Consider the following 17,003-nt stretch of genomic DNA (forward strand, 5'->3'; position numbering starts at 1 on the left):
ATTACACTGTCTATCCACTGCTTCCATTGCCAATCCTTCTAAGCCTTCTTAGATGATCACCTTGAATTGCTATGACTCCCCAATTTCTGCTAGCCTAGTGGCCAACCTTCTTTCCAAAAGTGGAAGGGGCTTCCTCTACAGGTGGTGAATTCTCTCTCAGTGAAGGTCTTTAAGCAAAGGCTTGACAATTGCTTCTCAGGGATTGACAAAAGGCAACTGTAGAAAGAAGTTAGGGGCAGTTTCCCATCAGTCTCTTTCAATTTGGAGATTTTGTAATTCCAGAAAATGAAGAGAGTAAACCGCTTGCCAGGTATGTGAAAATGAGGGGTTGCTTCAGGTATGGTTTGGATCAGACAGCCCATGAGATCTCTTATAAGCCTCAAGTTCAGTGATTTTGTTAATTTAGAACTTTCCTGAGCTTAGCTAAATTGCTTCTCCAGAAATGGCCCATGATGTCACTGGATTATTTCCCCCAAAGTGTAAAAGAGTTTGTGATCAGAAAGAGAAGAGAATGCCAAAGGATGACAAACTGTTACCAAAAACATCTTGATGAATTCTTGGGAAACAAGACCTTGAAAGGGACCTGGTGTGTTATTGTTTGTCTTTCATTCTCCAAGAAGACCAGGAAGAAAGGTTATGTGACGACAGGCAAGTGAATTGGATTTAAGGGAGGCAGGGCTGGGCAAAGTCACCAGCCTCACTCTCTGCTTCTGAGCCACCTGGTTCCAGCCAAACAATATAGCTCAGGATGCCTGCAGACACCCAGGATTAGGGTTGGCGTAGATTCCTCAACAGTGAGGCACGGCCTGCTGTTATTGTTGTTCCTACTGCTGCTGTTGCTGTTTGCCTTTGTCCTTAAAGAGGACCAACGACATGAGGGTGACGTCTTGACTTGCTCATAGGATATGAGCTGCTCAAAGCTGTAAGCTTCGTTCTCTCAGTGGGTGACCTTGGTCTTTCTAAATTGAGATTTTTCCCAGGTCTCAATTTGTCTGAGGCCACACTCATTCAATGACTGAGGTCTGGGTAAGACTTAAAAAGACAAAAGGTGGCTCAGTTTACCGTCCATCACAAAGATATCTATCCAGAGGCTGGAGACCCTCAGAATTTCTGGCCAGAATTGTTATTTACACATTCTAAACCAGCAGAAACCTAAACAATGAGCTCTAGAGGCTTGGGCTGGGTGTATTATTGGCCATTTAGTGAAAACCAGAGTGATTTGGGTTTTAAGGTGAAGTCAAGTAGTTCCCTTTAAAACACAATGGGCTTTTAAAGCCTGTATTTCCAGAGCTGTATTTCAAAAAAATCAAAAATGAAAACCACGCATGACAAAAGGAAATTGTCCCAGCTTCTTGAGGAAAAAAAAAACCTAATATAAATAAATAAATAGAGGAGAAGGAGGAGGAGTAATAGTAGCAGTCCCCAACTTCTGCTCAGATTGGCAGCTTGGGTCCCCATAGGGTAGTGACTACTACTCTCAGATAACATGGTAAAGACTGTTAATTCAAAACATCCTCCTAAGAATCCATTCACTCCTTCCCACAAATACAGCTTCTGTGGGAGCAGTAAGCTTAAACTTAGTGAGACTCACATTTAAGAAATATGTGTGACAAGGTTTAACGCATAGCACCTGCTCTGGAAGTCCTTCTCTCTGTGTCCAACATCATGCAGAACCCAGGCTTCTTATAGGAAAAGCAGCAAGAAGCCCAAGGCAAAAAATGGCTGCTAATCATTTCTATGAAGAAAAAACACTTGACATGGGCAAGAAAATACCAAGACTGGAGTAATTATTATTTTTAAAGCAATTTTTACTGATGAAACTCAGTTTAATTCAAAGCTCTACCAAAATCACTATCAGAAGACTCAGCAAGCCTGCCACTTGGCTCTTCATCAGACTGTAAAATAACCATGCCCAAAAACCATTTGGGTTTTTATTTTTACTTCTAGTAGGCCTGGAATCTTTGTCTCCCTTGAGGGAATGATGATGCCTAATAAATATATTGGGACACTGAGCAGGGGAAGTGTTCCAGAATGACAGAAATTCCCAAATGGAGATGGAATACTAAAACATGACCTTGCACCTTGCCAACCCATCAGGAAAGATTAACAACTTTACCCAAGAGATGGAGATAAATAACCATCCCAGACCTGGAAACTTGCCTGATATAATCCCCATGGAAAATCTGTAGACTAGAATCAAAGCTAGATTTGGAAAATTGGACAGCTCCTCCAAGATATGCTTAAGATCCGATATGATATGTGGGCTCATGATGAAGAATTAAAAAGTAGATGCCAAAGTCTTGCAAACTCAATAAAAAAAAATCAAGTAAAGCAAATGATTGTAGCAAAAGGGCTTATTTCATGTTATAAGGGTTTTTTTTAACATACATAAATAATATATTTATTATAGAAGTCCAAGTGTCTAATTATTTTACCTGCCCCAATAACTTGTTCTTCTGGTTCTGCTTACTTCAATCTGCATCAGTTCATAAAAGTCTTTCCAACTTACTCCGAGCCCATACCTTTTTTTTTAATTTCTTAAGGCGTAGCAACACTCCATTACTTTCGCTTAACACAATTTTTTCATCCTCTCTTTAGCTGATGGCTCCCTGCCAGGTTTCTAATTCTTTGCCACTGTAAAAAGAGCTGCTATAAATATCCTTTACATATGGGTCCTGTTCCTCTTTTTTGATTTTGTTGGGGGACAGGCCTAGTAATGTATCCCTGAGTGAAAGAGCAAGCACATTTTAGAAGATTTGGGGATACAATTTTAAATTGCTTTCTAGGATGGCTTAATCAAGATAGAGCCCTACCAACATGGCATTAATGCGCATGTTTTCCTATAGCCCCTCCAATATTTGTCATTTTCTTTTTTTGGCAACTTTGTCAATCTAAGGGGTGTGAGAAGAAACCTCAGAGTTGCTTAAACTTTCAATTCTATAATTATTACTTATCTGAAATATTTTTAACCTTTAAAAAAAATTTTCTAACATTTTCATTTAAAGTTTTTAGCTCCAAATTCTATCCTTCCCTGCCTCCCTGAGATGGTAAGCAATCAGATATAGGTTACACATGTGCAATTATGTAAAACATTTTCATATTAGCCATTTTGTACAAGAAGACTTGAATAAAAAAAGAAAATGAAAGAAAGTGAAAAATAGCATGCTTTGGTCTCTATTCAATCAATATCACTTCTTTCTTCAGAGATGGATAGGATGCTTCATCATTCATCTTTTGGGATTGTCTTGGATTATCGTGGAGCTAAGAATAGCTAAGTCATTTAGTTTTTCATTGCACAATATTGCTGTTACTATTACTGTACAACGTTCTCTTCATTTTCTTCACTTCACTATGCTATGTTCATGTAAGTCTTTCCAGGTTTTCTCTGAAATCATCCTGCTTGTTATTCCTTATAGCACAATAATATTCATTACAATCATTTATCACAACTTGTTTAGCCATTCCCCAATTGATTGGCATTCCTTTGGTTTCCAATTTTTATCCACCACAAAAAGAGCTGCTATAAATATTTTTGTACAAATAGGTCTTTTCTCCTTTTTTTTTTGGATGAGTTTTGGTATATAGCAGTGGTATTGTTGGATCAAAGGGTATGCACAGTTGTACAGCCCTTTGGGCATAGTTCTGAATTACTCTTCAGTATGGTTAGAGCAGTGCACAACTCTACCAATAGTGCATTAGTGTTCCAGTTTTTCCACATCCCCTCCAACATCCAATTTTTCCTTTTTTTTGTCACATTAGCCACTCTGATCAGTGTGAAATAGTACCTCAGAGTTGTTTTAATTTGCATTTTTCTGATCAATAGTGATTTAGAGAATTTTTTTCATATGACTGTAGATAGCTTTGATTTTTTCTGTCTGAAAACTGCCTTAATATCTTTTGACCATTTATCAATTGGTGACATTTGGAATATTTTAATATGGCCATTTATAGCTCAGATTTCTTCCTTTGAAAACTGCCTATTTATATCCTTTGATCATTTATCAATTGAGGAATAGCTACTATTCTTCTAAATTTGAATCCATTTCCCATTTAGCTTAGAAATGAGAGCTTTATCAGAGAAACCCACTGCAAAGATTTTTTTCCCAGCTTCTCATCTAATCTTAGCTACATTCAATAGCATCCTCTTATTAAAACAATTTCATTTTTTCAATCGATGAAAATCTACCACCTTTCCTTTCCACCTCCTCCCTAACTCCGTCAAAACTGAGAAAGAAAAGCAAAACGCTTGTGACAAATTGCATAGTTCCCACATTGAATACGTCCCTCAAAAAAGTCTGTCTGTTCCTCAAACACATCACCTCTCTCTCAGGAGTAGGTAGCATCTTTTATCTTAAGTCTTTTGGAACTGTGGTTAGTCATTGTGTTTTGTGTTGATCCAAGGTTCCTGCCCCTCTTTATAAAGATGAAGGGAGTAAGGAGAGAGGAGCGTGTTTGGTACCATTGCTCTAGGTTTGGTCCAATCTGCTTCTGCTCCTCTGCCTTTTTTCCTTTCCCTTTGCCCAGATCCCAATGATACATTTTTATCCTTTCCTTTTAAACTTCTCTTCATGTTCTGTCCTCCATGATAAAGTTTGTTTTGCTAAAGATGAATTCCTCCCTTAATCTACTCAACCTCTAATTCCTCCTTCTCCCTGCTCCCATTTCCCTTCTGTTTCCCTGTTGAGTGAAATGTATTTCTGCATACTTTCCTCCTTTGACCAAACGTGAAAGTGAGATGTGTTGCTTACTCTCCTACCCTTTCTTCCTTGATTATGTAGCCTTCTGCTTACTGACTGGAAATATATAAGATAATTTCCCTCCCCAGCCTTCCTCTTCCTTTTCCCCTTCAGTGTATTTCTTTCCCTGTCTCTTTTCTTTTCTTCTTCGAAGATTATCAATATGTTTAAAAAAAACCTTTCTGTCTCATTCGACTGTCTCTATGCCCCATGAAAATGATAGACTTCTGAAACAACTCCTGTCTCGTGTCCTTATATAAGATTATAAACAGTTGATCTTTGTTTAGTCCCCTATGATGCATGTTTCACTTGCTTCTTGTCTTTGAATTCCAAAGTTTTTGTGTAGCTCTGGTCTTTCCATCAGGAATGCCTGGAAGTCCTCTATTTCATTGAAAGTCAATGTTCCCCTGTAGGAAATTTTTACTCGATTTTTATGGGTAAATTATTGTTGGTTGTCAAACTGTACCTTTTGCCTTTGAGAATATTGTATCCCAAGCTCACCATCATAGTGGTGACTGCTAAATTATGACTGATCCTGGCTATGACTCTTTCGTACTTGAATTGTTTCTTTCTGACTATTTGTAGTATTTCTCCTTTGACTTGGAAGCTGTAAATTTTGGCTATCACCTTTTTGGAAATGTTTATTTTGGATTTTCTTTCAGGATGTGACCAATGGGTTTTTTTTGTGTTTTTAAAATATTTTTCCACTTTTAACCTTTTTTTTAATTTTGAATTCCAAATTTTCTTCCTCCTTCCTCTCCCTTCTCATTGACAAGGCAAGCAATTTTATATACGTTATACATGAACAATCATGGAAAACATATTTCCTTATTTGTCATGTTCTGAAAGAAAACACAAACCAAAACAAATTTAAAAATTTTTTAAAGTATGCTTGAATCTGCCCTCAGATTTCATTAATTTTCTCTCTGGAAGTTGATAGCATTTTCAATCATAAGTCCTTCAGAATTATCTTGGACCTTTATTTTCCTGAAAATAGAAAAGTCATTCACAATTGATCATTGTACAATGTTGCTGTTACTGTGTACAATGTTCTCCTGGTTCTGTTCATTTCACATTGCATCAGTTCATGTAAGTCTTTCTAGGTTTTTCTGAAAGCTTCTTATCATCATTTCTTCTGGCACAAGAGTATTCCATTACATTAATACACCACAACTTGTTCAGCCATTCCTCAATGGATGGGAATAACCTCAATTTCCAATGCTTTGTCACTACAAAAAGAGTTGTTATAAATATTTTTTGTACCTGTAGATTCTTCACCTTTTCTTTTTTTTTTTCATCTCATTGGGATACAGACCTACTAATGGTATTGTTGGGTCAAAGGGTTTGCACAGTTTTATAGCCCATTGGGCATAGTTCCAAATTGTTTTCCAGAATAGTTGAATCAGTTTACAACTCCACCAACAGTGCATGAGTGTCCCTATTTTTCCACATTCCCAACATCTATCATTTTCCTTTTCTGTCATTTTAGTCAATCTGATACGAATGAGGTGCTACCTCAGAATTATTTTAATTTTGATTTTCTCTAATCAGTAGTGATTTAGAGAATTTTTTTCATTGATTTCTTCATCCGAAAACTACCTGTTCTTGGGGCAGCTAGGTGGTGCAGTGGATAGAGCACTGGCCTTGGATTCAGGATGACCTGAGTTCAAATCTGACCTCAGACACATAACATTTGCTAGCTGTGTGACCCTGGGGAAGTCACTTAACCCCATTGCCTACCCAAAAAAGAAAAAAAACCTGCCTGTTCTTATCTTTTGACTATTTATTAATTGGGTAATGACTTGTATTCTTATAAATCTGACTCAGTTCTCTATATATTTGAGAAATGAGGCCTTTATCAGAGAAACTTGCTAGAATTTTTTTTCTAATTTTCTGCTTTTCTTCTAACTTTGACCAGGATTTTTTTCCCTTTTTTTCGCTTTTCTTTCTAGTTCTAAGAAATTCAGTCAGTTTTCTTTTATGTCTTGAAATATAATGTTTCTCCTTTTGTCTTTTTGTTGTTTTTTGGTTTTTTGGGTCATTGCATTTAGGTAGTCCAGTGATTCTTAAATTATCTCTCCTTGCTCTCTTTCCCAGGTCAGTTGTTTTTGATGTGAGAAACCTTATATTTTCTCCTGTTTTTTTAAAGTCATTGGACTCTGTTTTAATATTTTTATTGCCTAATAGAGTAATCAACTTCTATTGAGCCCATTTGAATTTTAAAGGAGTCTGTTGCTTGGATAAGGCTTTGTAGCTCACATGTAAAGCTATTAATTCTCCTTCCAATTCTTCCATTTTTTTCCATTTTTGGGCTCAGTTTCTAATTTCAGTTATACAATTATTTTAGCATTCTCTCTTTTGTAGTCTTGCTTCATCTCTTCCAGGAACTCTAGCTGATCCTGTGCCCAGGCTATGTTTTCCTTTGAGGCATTCCTTATAGGTGTTTTAAAGTCATTCTCTTCTGGTTTTGTGTCTCAAGCATCCCTGTCACCACAATACTCAGCAGAGAGCTCAGAGCCTGCTCCTTGTCCTACAGATAACCAGTCGGCACGGGGCCCTGCGGCATTGTGTCTGTGACTCAGCCTTGAGTAATGGGTGCTATAACTGCTACTTGATGCTCATTCCTGCTCCCTGCCTCAAGCGAGTCCCTTCTGGGCTGGATCTGAGATGTCTTCTTGCCCTGACATGCTGTTGGGAGCAAGTCCCTGTGCTTAAAGGCTCTTGGCCAAACCTTGACCTTTGTCTCTGCAGACTGCTCCATCTATCTCTCAATGCTGACCTCAGCTAGAAATAATTGTCACTGTGATTTTCCCCCCAGGATTTCCCCATCAGGATTTGGTCTAGCACATCATCTAAATCTTTGTGGAGTACTTGTTGACTGTATCTCTCTCTGCCACTCTGCCATCTTGGCTGGTCTCCATTAACAGTCTTTCCAATAGTGAAGCATCATGGAACAGTGGAAACATCTCTGGATTTGGAGTGATAGGTCCTGCGTTTGAATCCCAGCTTACTTGTGATATTGGGAAAGTCACTTCACCTCAGTAAACCTCCATTTTCCTTATCTGTAAAATAGAGTTTTAGGGCTAAATACCCTCTAAGGTCTCTTCAACCTTTAAATCTATGATCCCTGATGACCTCAATGTTGGAATGATGTGAGCCCTTGCCATTATAGTTAGCTTAGATGCCAGTAACTATGTGATCTTACGGGTTTTTTTTTTTTGCTTGTTCTTCCTCTGCTCCTTTAAACACAACCCCAAAGCCTCTGTTTCTGGAGCCATAGCCCAACTGCTCTTCTCCCCCACTACAGTCTTACTGAACTGGCTCTAAGTCTAAGTCTGACTGGCTCCAATGTGAAGATGCCAAGGATTGCTACTCCTCTGCAGAGGCAGGAGGGCAGAGGCTGTCTTGCCTGCCCTAAAATGGTTTAAGAGATTTAGCAAACAGTGTAGATGAAAAGCAGTGTACACGACAGCTTTGCTTTCCCCTAATTCCCCAAAGTACTGAGATGGGATCCTTCCATTTCATGATCTCCACAAGCTGCTGACTCTTTTTAAATCCATTTTTTAACACTGGCATACTCAAGTGATGTTATATACCAAAAGGAGCCCCAGAGGTCAGGTATCCCAACCCCCTCATTTTCCAGATAAGGAAGCAGTCCCAGAGAAGTGAAGGGAAATGCAGACACTTGCTCAAAGACATCTGGAACCCCTGGAAGGGATCTCAGAGGCCAGCTAGGCCAGCTGCTTCACTATACAGATAAGGAATCTGCAGCCCAAAGAGGTTTGCCAGTTTTTCCCATCATCAGGGGTTGGCTACATCTCCATTTCATGGCTAGGGACTTCTTCTGATTGCCCCTAGTATATAATTATCTTGCCTCTTCTCTTCAGGATTTTAGTACTTTTTTTTTAAAAAAAAATTCCTTGCTCTTTTTAATTTCAGCAGTTTTACCTCCTCAATGGAGGACTCTCTATCCACCAGGTGTCCAAAATGGGTCAGCTGACCTTAAAACTCCCCATCAATTGGGTTCTTCTTATCAGCCTTCTTAACATTGATACCCACAAACTTCCAGTAGGACATTGCTTAGCCTTGACTGTGCTCAGTCCTCTGTCTACACCTGAGATTGTCCTTCTGTTGATAGAGAAAGATTCCCATCAACAAGACCACACACTCTGTTTTGGGAGCCAAACCTAATTAAGGTACAGCTCATTGGGCACCAGAAATTGCTTGAGTAGTAACATCCTGTTCTCTGATGTTAATGTTTGTTCAAATCATTATGGTCACTTCCTCTTCTGATTCATTTCTTTCCATTTCCTTTTTTTTTTTTGATATCTTCTTCCTCTCCCTAAAATATATTCTAAGCATTCTCTCCAGCTCCAGGCTGTACTGTTATAGCTTTGAGTGTTGTTTCTCTTTTTCTCTCTTCATTTCTTGGCTCATACTCTATACCAGGGGTGGGGAATCTGCAGCCTCAAGGCCATATGTGCCCCTATAGGTCCTCAAGGGCAGCCCTTTGACTGAATCCAAACTTAAATCCCCTTAATAAAAGGATTTGTTCTATAAAACTTGGACTCAGTCAAAAGGGCTTAAGGACCTAGAAGGCCATACGTAGCCTCAAGGCTGCAGGTTCCCCATTCCTGTTCCAACTCCTCTAGAAAATCACTCTGAAATATCTATAGTCTTATAAATGTTGGTGCCCCTTCACCTAATAGTGATTAGAATCCAACCAAGGCTTCTTGCCCAGCATGATTCTGTCCCACTGCATCCTTTCACAGATAGCTGTGTTCCAGCCTGCATGTTGTTGTTTGCTCCAGACATTCAGTGTCCCACCTCTGAGCCTTTGAATAGTCTGTGCCCCATGCCTGAAATTCCATGTCTTCTCACCTCTGACTCCTAGAATCCCCAGCTTCCTTAACAGTTTAACCCAGATGCTACTTCCCTTGGGAAGCCTGTCCTGCTTCCCCCACCTGTTAGTATCCTCCCAACTAGGAACTATTTACATTTTGTTCATGTATTTGGTCTTTACTTTCATGTATCCATGTCTTTCCCTATTTCTTTCCCCAATAAGCTCCTTGCAAGCAGAGAATGGTTCATTTCTGTCTTTGTATCCTTACATTCCTGGAATGTATAAGAAGCTTAATGTATGATTGTCAATTAACTTTCTCCTCCATGCAGAATCTCCCCACCTCCCTTCCTCCTCTAGGTTTTTTAATGTTTCAGAATGGAATAGCCTTGAAGGCAGGCACTGTCTCACTTGTATCTTGGCACATCCAATGGCTGGCCCAGCTCCAAGTACTTAGTAGGTACAATAGATTTGTGTTAATGCATCGATTTCCTGGAATCCAGCTCAGCCCTTGAGATGGCCATCTGCTCTCCCCATGGGCTTGACAACCTGCTCCCCTGCTTTTCCAGTCCCATCTCTTATGGACAATGCCTGCACCCCACTTTTCACACAGGAGGTGTCACAGCTGGTATTCCTCAGGCTACTTTTTGGCCCTTTGTTATTTTCCCTGCCCATCAATTGTGGAAATGCTGATTCTCTTAGGCTGCCATGGCCTCCACATCAGGCCCTAGACCTTTACCTGGCATAGCTCAGCTCCCTAGAGTTGGAAAAGCATTGAGTCTCAAGATTAGAGCTCAAAATCTTCCTCTGACTTTATATATGATGTCCAATGAGTCAACCTCTCTGTGCCTCAGTTTCCTCATCTGCAAGCTTTGATAATCAGCCATGTAATACCAACCTCACCTTAATGGGCTGTTAGAAAGATAGAACCAGACAAGGTGATCCAGGGCCCTGTTAACTTCATGTGTTACATACATGTCAGTGTTGCTGTCTGGGGGAGAGGAGAGGAGAAACCTTCTCTTTTTTGCAGCCTAATTTTTCTCTGTCAAAGGTATTGTCCCAACCCTAGCCCCGAACCTTTTTCCTACCTGATATACCTGACTCACCCTTCTATCTTCTGCCCTGTCCTTTCTCTGAAACTGGCTGAAAAGGTTTGCAAAGCACTGCACACACACATTATCTCATTTGATTCTCCAAACAACTCTATGCCATTATTATCCCTATTTTGCAGAGAGAGCCTGTGATTTGACCAGAGTCATCCATCCCAGACAGGACTTGAACTCATGTCTTCTTGCCCTAGAAAATTCCAGGCTAGAACCTTTCAGTTGACAAGCCTATCTATTATTATGAATCTACTGCCTCTTTTGCTGTGCCCCCTACCCGCCTGACTGCAGCGACCCCTGACTCTTGCAGCTGCTACAATCTGTATCCACCTGACAATCCTCAGCTAAACTGTATGTCAGTCACCTGCCCCACCTCACCTCTGATTTTGAGCAAAGCTTCCCATCTGCTTCCTTCCTTAAGTGTGCTCAGGATCCAGAGGCTGCTCCCCAGCTGAGTTCCCATAATCCAGCAGCTTATCTGACATAGCAGATCAGTGAGGCAATCCTAACATATGTGTCCCAGCCTCACTCAATAAGAGGTAGGATTCACCTTCAATCATCTAGGCCCCTTCTGCCTGTGATGAACTCCTATCAGCCAGCGTCCTCCACGCTCAGGAGAGAATAAACAAAGCTGGGAGCTAAAAACATCTGCCCCAGGAGCAGGACTGGCAGACCTGCTCCAAAGGAGCACAGTTGCTCTCCACTCTGACCCTCCCCACTTCATGAATGTTACCCTCCTGCCAGCCCAAGCCAACAGGATGTGCCTGCTTCTCTCAGCCCTGTGTCATCTTGCTAGACCTGATGTTTGTCTGCTTAGAGCTAGGGCCTTCAGAGCATGTCGTGTGTGGATCAACTCAAGGAAATGAGAGTGTTTCATTCTGGAGAAAAAAAGACTAGGGGTGGGAGGGACACATAGTAGGCACTAATAAACATGTCATTTCCTTCTCCAGTTCATTTTATAGATGAGGAAACTGAGGCAAACAAGATTAAGTGACTTATCCAGTATCACACAGCTAGTGAGTGTCTGAGGCTGATTTTGAGCTCAGGAAGATGAGTGTCCCCAACTCCAAGCCCAATGCTCCATCCATTGGGCTACCTAGCTGCCCACTGGCACTGTAGCACCTGACAATTAGAGATCTGCAAAAGTGACATGGGTTTCCAAGGAAGGCCATGGATTCCATGGTGTGCTCTATTGCCAAGTTGGCTGGACGCCATCCTGCCCAACTTGGGCGTTCTGTGATTCTTCACTGCCTCCTGGATCCCTCCATATTTAACTAGATCTCCATTTTGGTCCTCTTGCGGTCCCTGCTCCCAAATGACAGAATGAAACAGCTCCTGTTCAACAACATTGGGACTGGAGCTTGTGGCAAGGCAGAAGGGGGACAAGCAGCAACTTGTCCATGGTCACAGACAGCAGCAAAGTTGGGGCACGAGCCATGAGCACCCCAGAAAGAACATTGGCTCTTAAATCTCTGGGCTTGACATCACTTTCCCTTGGATTCTTATTAATTTATGAAAGAGGGTGCTCCCATCACAGACTGTTTTGGACCAATTGTTTTGTTTTTTCTTTTTTTTTTTTTAACCATACCAGCTTAGTAATTACCCATTTCTGAAAGTGGATTTAGTCTAACTGGCTATTTGATATTGGCGTATAATCAGTGAGGAAGAACATTAATAGGGGATTATAAGCAATGTTAGTAGAAAGTCACACCAGATTGCACAGAGTGAACCCCATAAAACTGAGGGGAGAGGTAGTTCCCTGCCCTCCAGGGCCCCAATCTACCAGGCAGATTGGGGATTTGGGAGAGCAGTCCAAGAGCCCTTTGGACATTGAGATGTTGCTAATTACAGCCATTAGCTAGAGATTTAGCATCCCAGGGAATGTTTAAAGAGAGGAGACAACTGTCATCCAGTGCAGTAGATTTCATTAGAAGTCCGCTTTTACGTTTTTGCTGGCCTAAGTTATTCACAGAATAAGAGTGAGACCAGGGTGAGCCTCCAGAGGATGGGATGGTGAGGCACTGTGGCATTGTCTTATATCTAGAAAAGTTCCTCTGGCACGAGAACATTTCTGTGCCTGCGTGGTGCCCACGGAGAATCAGCAGAAAGACAGTGTGTTTTTGTTTCAGTTCCTCCCTTGGGTGTTGGGTATCTTGTGGCATCACTCAGTATAACATCACCATGAGTTGTGCTCAGGGAGGTGGGAGTGTGTAACGAGACACAGCCAGTTTCTTCTTTGATGCACTGCTTGTCCGGAAGCTCTGCCTCATCACCCTTAGCAGTTACAGAGGAGATTCCCACTCTGATCTAGGTTGGACTAGATGGTCTCTGAACTTGCTTCCCACTCTGAATTCTCTGATCCACTGCCTCAGAACCCAGATGTAACAAGCTGTATGGGACCTCCATTAATCAGCACACTCATTGTTCTTTTTAAAGGAAGTAGGGCATACTCTATAAAAAGTCCACAGTCCACAATGCCTTTGCCACCTTCTTGTACAACCTGCCCAATGCAGCCCAACACCTGTTTTCTATTTTATTTTAAAATGTAAAAACTATTCCTAGCTCCTGGTCTGGACAAAAATAGGCTGCAGAGCCCTTGGGCCATAGTTTACCTCTCACTGATCAAGGGGCAGGAAACTGTTGACCGTGCACTGTTCTCTAAGTCTCTAAGTTGCAATGAAGACCCCAAACCCAATGGTAAAGGACATTACCCACCAATGTCACCACACCAATGAAATCAGAGGTCCGGACCTACCCCCTGTCTCCTGTCATTCTTGTTATAGTTCTTAAAGTACCATGTGACTTTGTCTAACTTCCGTCATGTTTTTCAGCATGCTGGTCACATGACACAAGTGAGCATTGAAGCAGTCCACAAGTTATTCAACCTGTTCATGTAGTTAGCATGCTAATACATTTTTTATTTGCTGTAATAGCAACAGTGCCTTAAAATGTCTTTAAAAGGAATTCACTGGGCACTCTATATACCAAATACTCTAGACGAATTTTGGGGGAATGAGAATTAGAAACAAAATGGGTGCCCAATGAGTGGGCAATGGCTAAACCAGCTGTGATATTTGAGTGGAATGGAATATGAAGAAAATGAGGGATATGAAGAATTCATGGATGCCTGGAAAGACTTACAGGATCTATCATCCAATGAAGTGAGCGGAGCCAAGCAAACAATCTGCAGGAGAAATGAAGGATGTGAGGGAAAAACTATGGAAAGGAAACGAGCGCTGAGTGACTAAAGTGACCATTGTTGTCTGGGAAGAGGGGATGATGCCTCCGCACCTGCGGAACAAGGAAGCCCAATGAGTGTGAGCAAAATTGTGGACCCTCAGCCCCTGAGGCTGTGAGAGGTGGTTTTGTGGAATACTTTCCTTGTAACAGGGAAAGGGCCATTTAGCTGGGAGGGGTGTTGGGAGAGGAAGTGATATATCTTGAAACGAGCGTGATATAAACGCGAAAGGCAGTGATAAAACAAATGACTTCACCTCCAAAATACATAAGGAGCTTTGGACCTCTTTACAGATAGGACAACTCTAGTGCTCCTTAGCGTGGCCACAGCAATTATCAGGAGAGGGCTGATTCCCAGGCTCTCTGTCAAGTACGTACAAAATGCTTTTCACAGTTTGTCATTCTTGGTAGCGTATAATGTCCAAGTAAGTAACCACGCAGGACAAAGTCACCAACAATGAACAAAGAGTACTCGCAGAATCATAGCATCCCTGCTGGGTAGGATCTCAGAAGCTATCTAAGAGCATTTGAAGATTTGCAAAGTGATTTCTAGGCTAACTACCTTGATCTTCACAATAGCCAGGGGAGATAGGTGATACATTGTCCCCATTTTATAGATGTGGTAACTGAGATTGAGAAACGACTTGCCTGGGGTCACACACGTAATAAGTATCTGAAGAAGGATGAGATCTCCCATCTCCAAGTCCATGACTCTCTCTCAACTACACCAATAGAGTCCCCAGGTCTAAACCAAAGTCAATCTTCAAAAGATTTTTACAGCTTTTGTCCCTGGTCCCATCAGCTGCTGATGCCCTTCCCTCCCTCTCTCAAAATTACCTTGAATTGATTTTGCACACAGTCAATCTACTCGTATATGCACCTATTGTGTCCATTCCCCACCCCCCCATATGGATTCCTGGAGGGCAGGGACTCTCAGTTGTGAGCTCTCTCTCCAGAGCCTACCCGAGGCAGTCACTTGTTAAATGCTAATGGATTGATTAGAGATCAAAGCTCAAGCCTACAAGTGAAATTGGTGGAATTAGCACACATTTTGGAAGGCAGAGATAACAAATGGAGAAGAGGGAAAGAAGGAGGGGGTCATCTAGGAAGGAGGAATGGCCACCAGTGAAATGGGTAAATAAAAAGGGAAAGGCACATCTGAGGTGACAAAGAACAGGTCAGAAACACCTTCGATTCTTTCCAAGGTCAGTGGGACCCAGGGAAGCTAAAGGAGTCAGGGACTGGGGAGTGCCATAAGATGGGCTGCTTCTTCCCAAGGCTTGTTCGCAGAGCAATCCTATGATTTGGACAATATGGGAGAGAGCTGTGCTCTTTGGACCTGCTAAGCCCCCTCTCTCCTAGGGAAAAGCATGGGGAACAAGGAAGCATCGCTCAGAAAGCCTTACATTTTCCTTGTGGAGTTAAGTGGGAAACACTTGTGCTGGGTCATTTGGAGCCCATGTTTTCCCAGGCAGCCAAGCATTCAAAGCCCATCCAGACAAATCTTGCCCATACTCCCTGGGGACTCCTGGGGATCCGATGGAGCTTAGATGGTCTGGTTGGAGGATCTCGTGTATTCCTTTGGGATCAGATAAAGACACCTTTTCCCTGCAAAACAAAATTGTTTTCAACCTCCACTAATTCAAAAAGGCAAGCTGTGTCCAAAAGGACTTTGCCTAAATAGCTGTCAGAATACATTTCTCAATGTGCCTTCTTGGCAGGTCTCAGGTTACTGTTTGTTCACACTCTGGGTGGTATACGTGTCTCAACACCAGCTTCTGAACCCTTCCTCATACTCCTATAGGGAAAGTCCCAGACACCTACAAACCTCAGTTTTGTCCTCCCTGAAAGGAGGGCCTTGGCCTAGGAAGGAGGGGTCTTTCAACTTTTTATGTAGTGGATCCCCTAGGAAATATGGTGAATCCCATAGACGGCTTCTCGGAATAGTGTTAGTAAATATCAAATAAAGTGCACAGGATAGTAAAGGAACCAACTGTTTATGGAAATACAGAACATATTTTAATAAACAAGTCTAATATGTATATGTCATATAGAAATATTATATACAATAAATATAGAAATAAAATTGAATAAATAAGTTTTCATACTAAGTTCATGGCTCCCACATTAGGAACTCACATCTGGTGGATCTCCAAGGCTTGTCCAGTCCTAAATAGATAATCCTCTGACTGCTGCTTTCCAGCCTTTCAGCATCCTGTGGGCCTTACACTGGATGTATTTTTCACTCTACCCAAGCAGATCATAATCTCTCAGGAGTTAATAGTGTTAGAGTTGTCTGAGGCACCGAGAGGTCATGGTCCCACAGCCAGCCATCAGTGTCAGAGGCAGGACCTGAACCCAGATTCTCCTGCTAACTCCAGGGCTGGCTCTGGCTGCTTTGCCACACTGTCTCTATACAGTGTTGTTGGAAGGATCAAATGAGATATTATGTTTAAAGCACTTTTCAAGGAAAGAGCTTTGTATCTTAGTCATTGTGCCAAATTGACTTGAGATGCCGTTAAAATTAACAGAATAAGCATGAACCAATTGGATTATGCAGATTTTGGCTCCTTATTAAATAGTCTTCATTAATCAGACCCACTAAGTATTTCATAATGAGGGCCCTGCCTCCACCCTAATTAATGTGGTAGCCTAAATACCTGAATTCAATCAATCAACAGAATACTAAGTCATCAGGAATTTTCCTACAAATATTTAATCATTTTGAAAGAATTAAAGTATTTTGACCACCAGAAGAAGACAAGCCCCAGTCAATTTGTGTCAATATCACCTGGGCCAGACTAAGCTTGAGGCCTCTTTTCATAAAATCCTTTCTTTAGTGACCCTAGGGAAGGCAGACACCCACCCCTCTTGCACTTCACTCAGCTCTAACAGAAGTCTTCATCTGTGGAAAGGAGACCCTCAGCACCAGTGGATGCATTCCCAAGTCTAGGATTGACTAAAGACAAGTACCCGAGACTGTTTAGGACCACATAGAGACCACTACTTTTTCTCTGTCTCTGCTGTGTCAGCAAAACGACTGTCCATGGTTTGTTCCATGGTGTCAGACAAACCCTTTGAACTCAG

The sequence above is a fragment of the Phascolarctos cinereus genome, unplaced genomic scaffold (genome assembly GCF_003287225.1).
Source record: "Phascolarctos cinereus isolate Bilbo 61053 unplaced genomic scaffold, phaCin_HiC Scaffold_5;HRSCAF=322, whole genome shotgun sequence".
In the NCBI taxonomy this organism is placed as follows: domain Eukaryota; kingdom Metazoa; phylum Chordata; class Mammalia; order Diprotodontia; family Phascolarctidae; genus Phascolarctos; species Phascolarctos cinereus.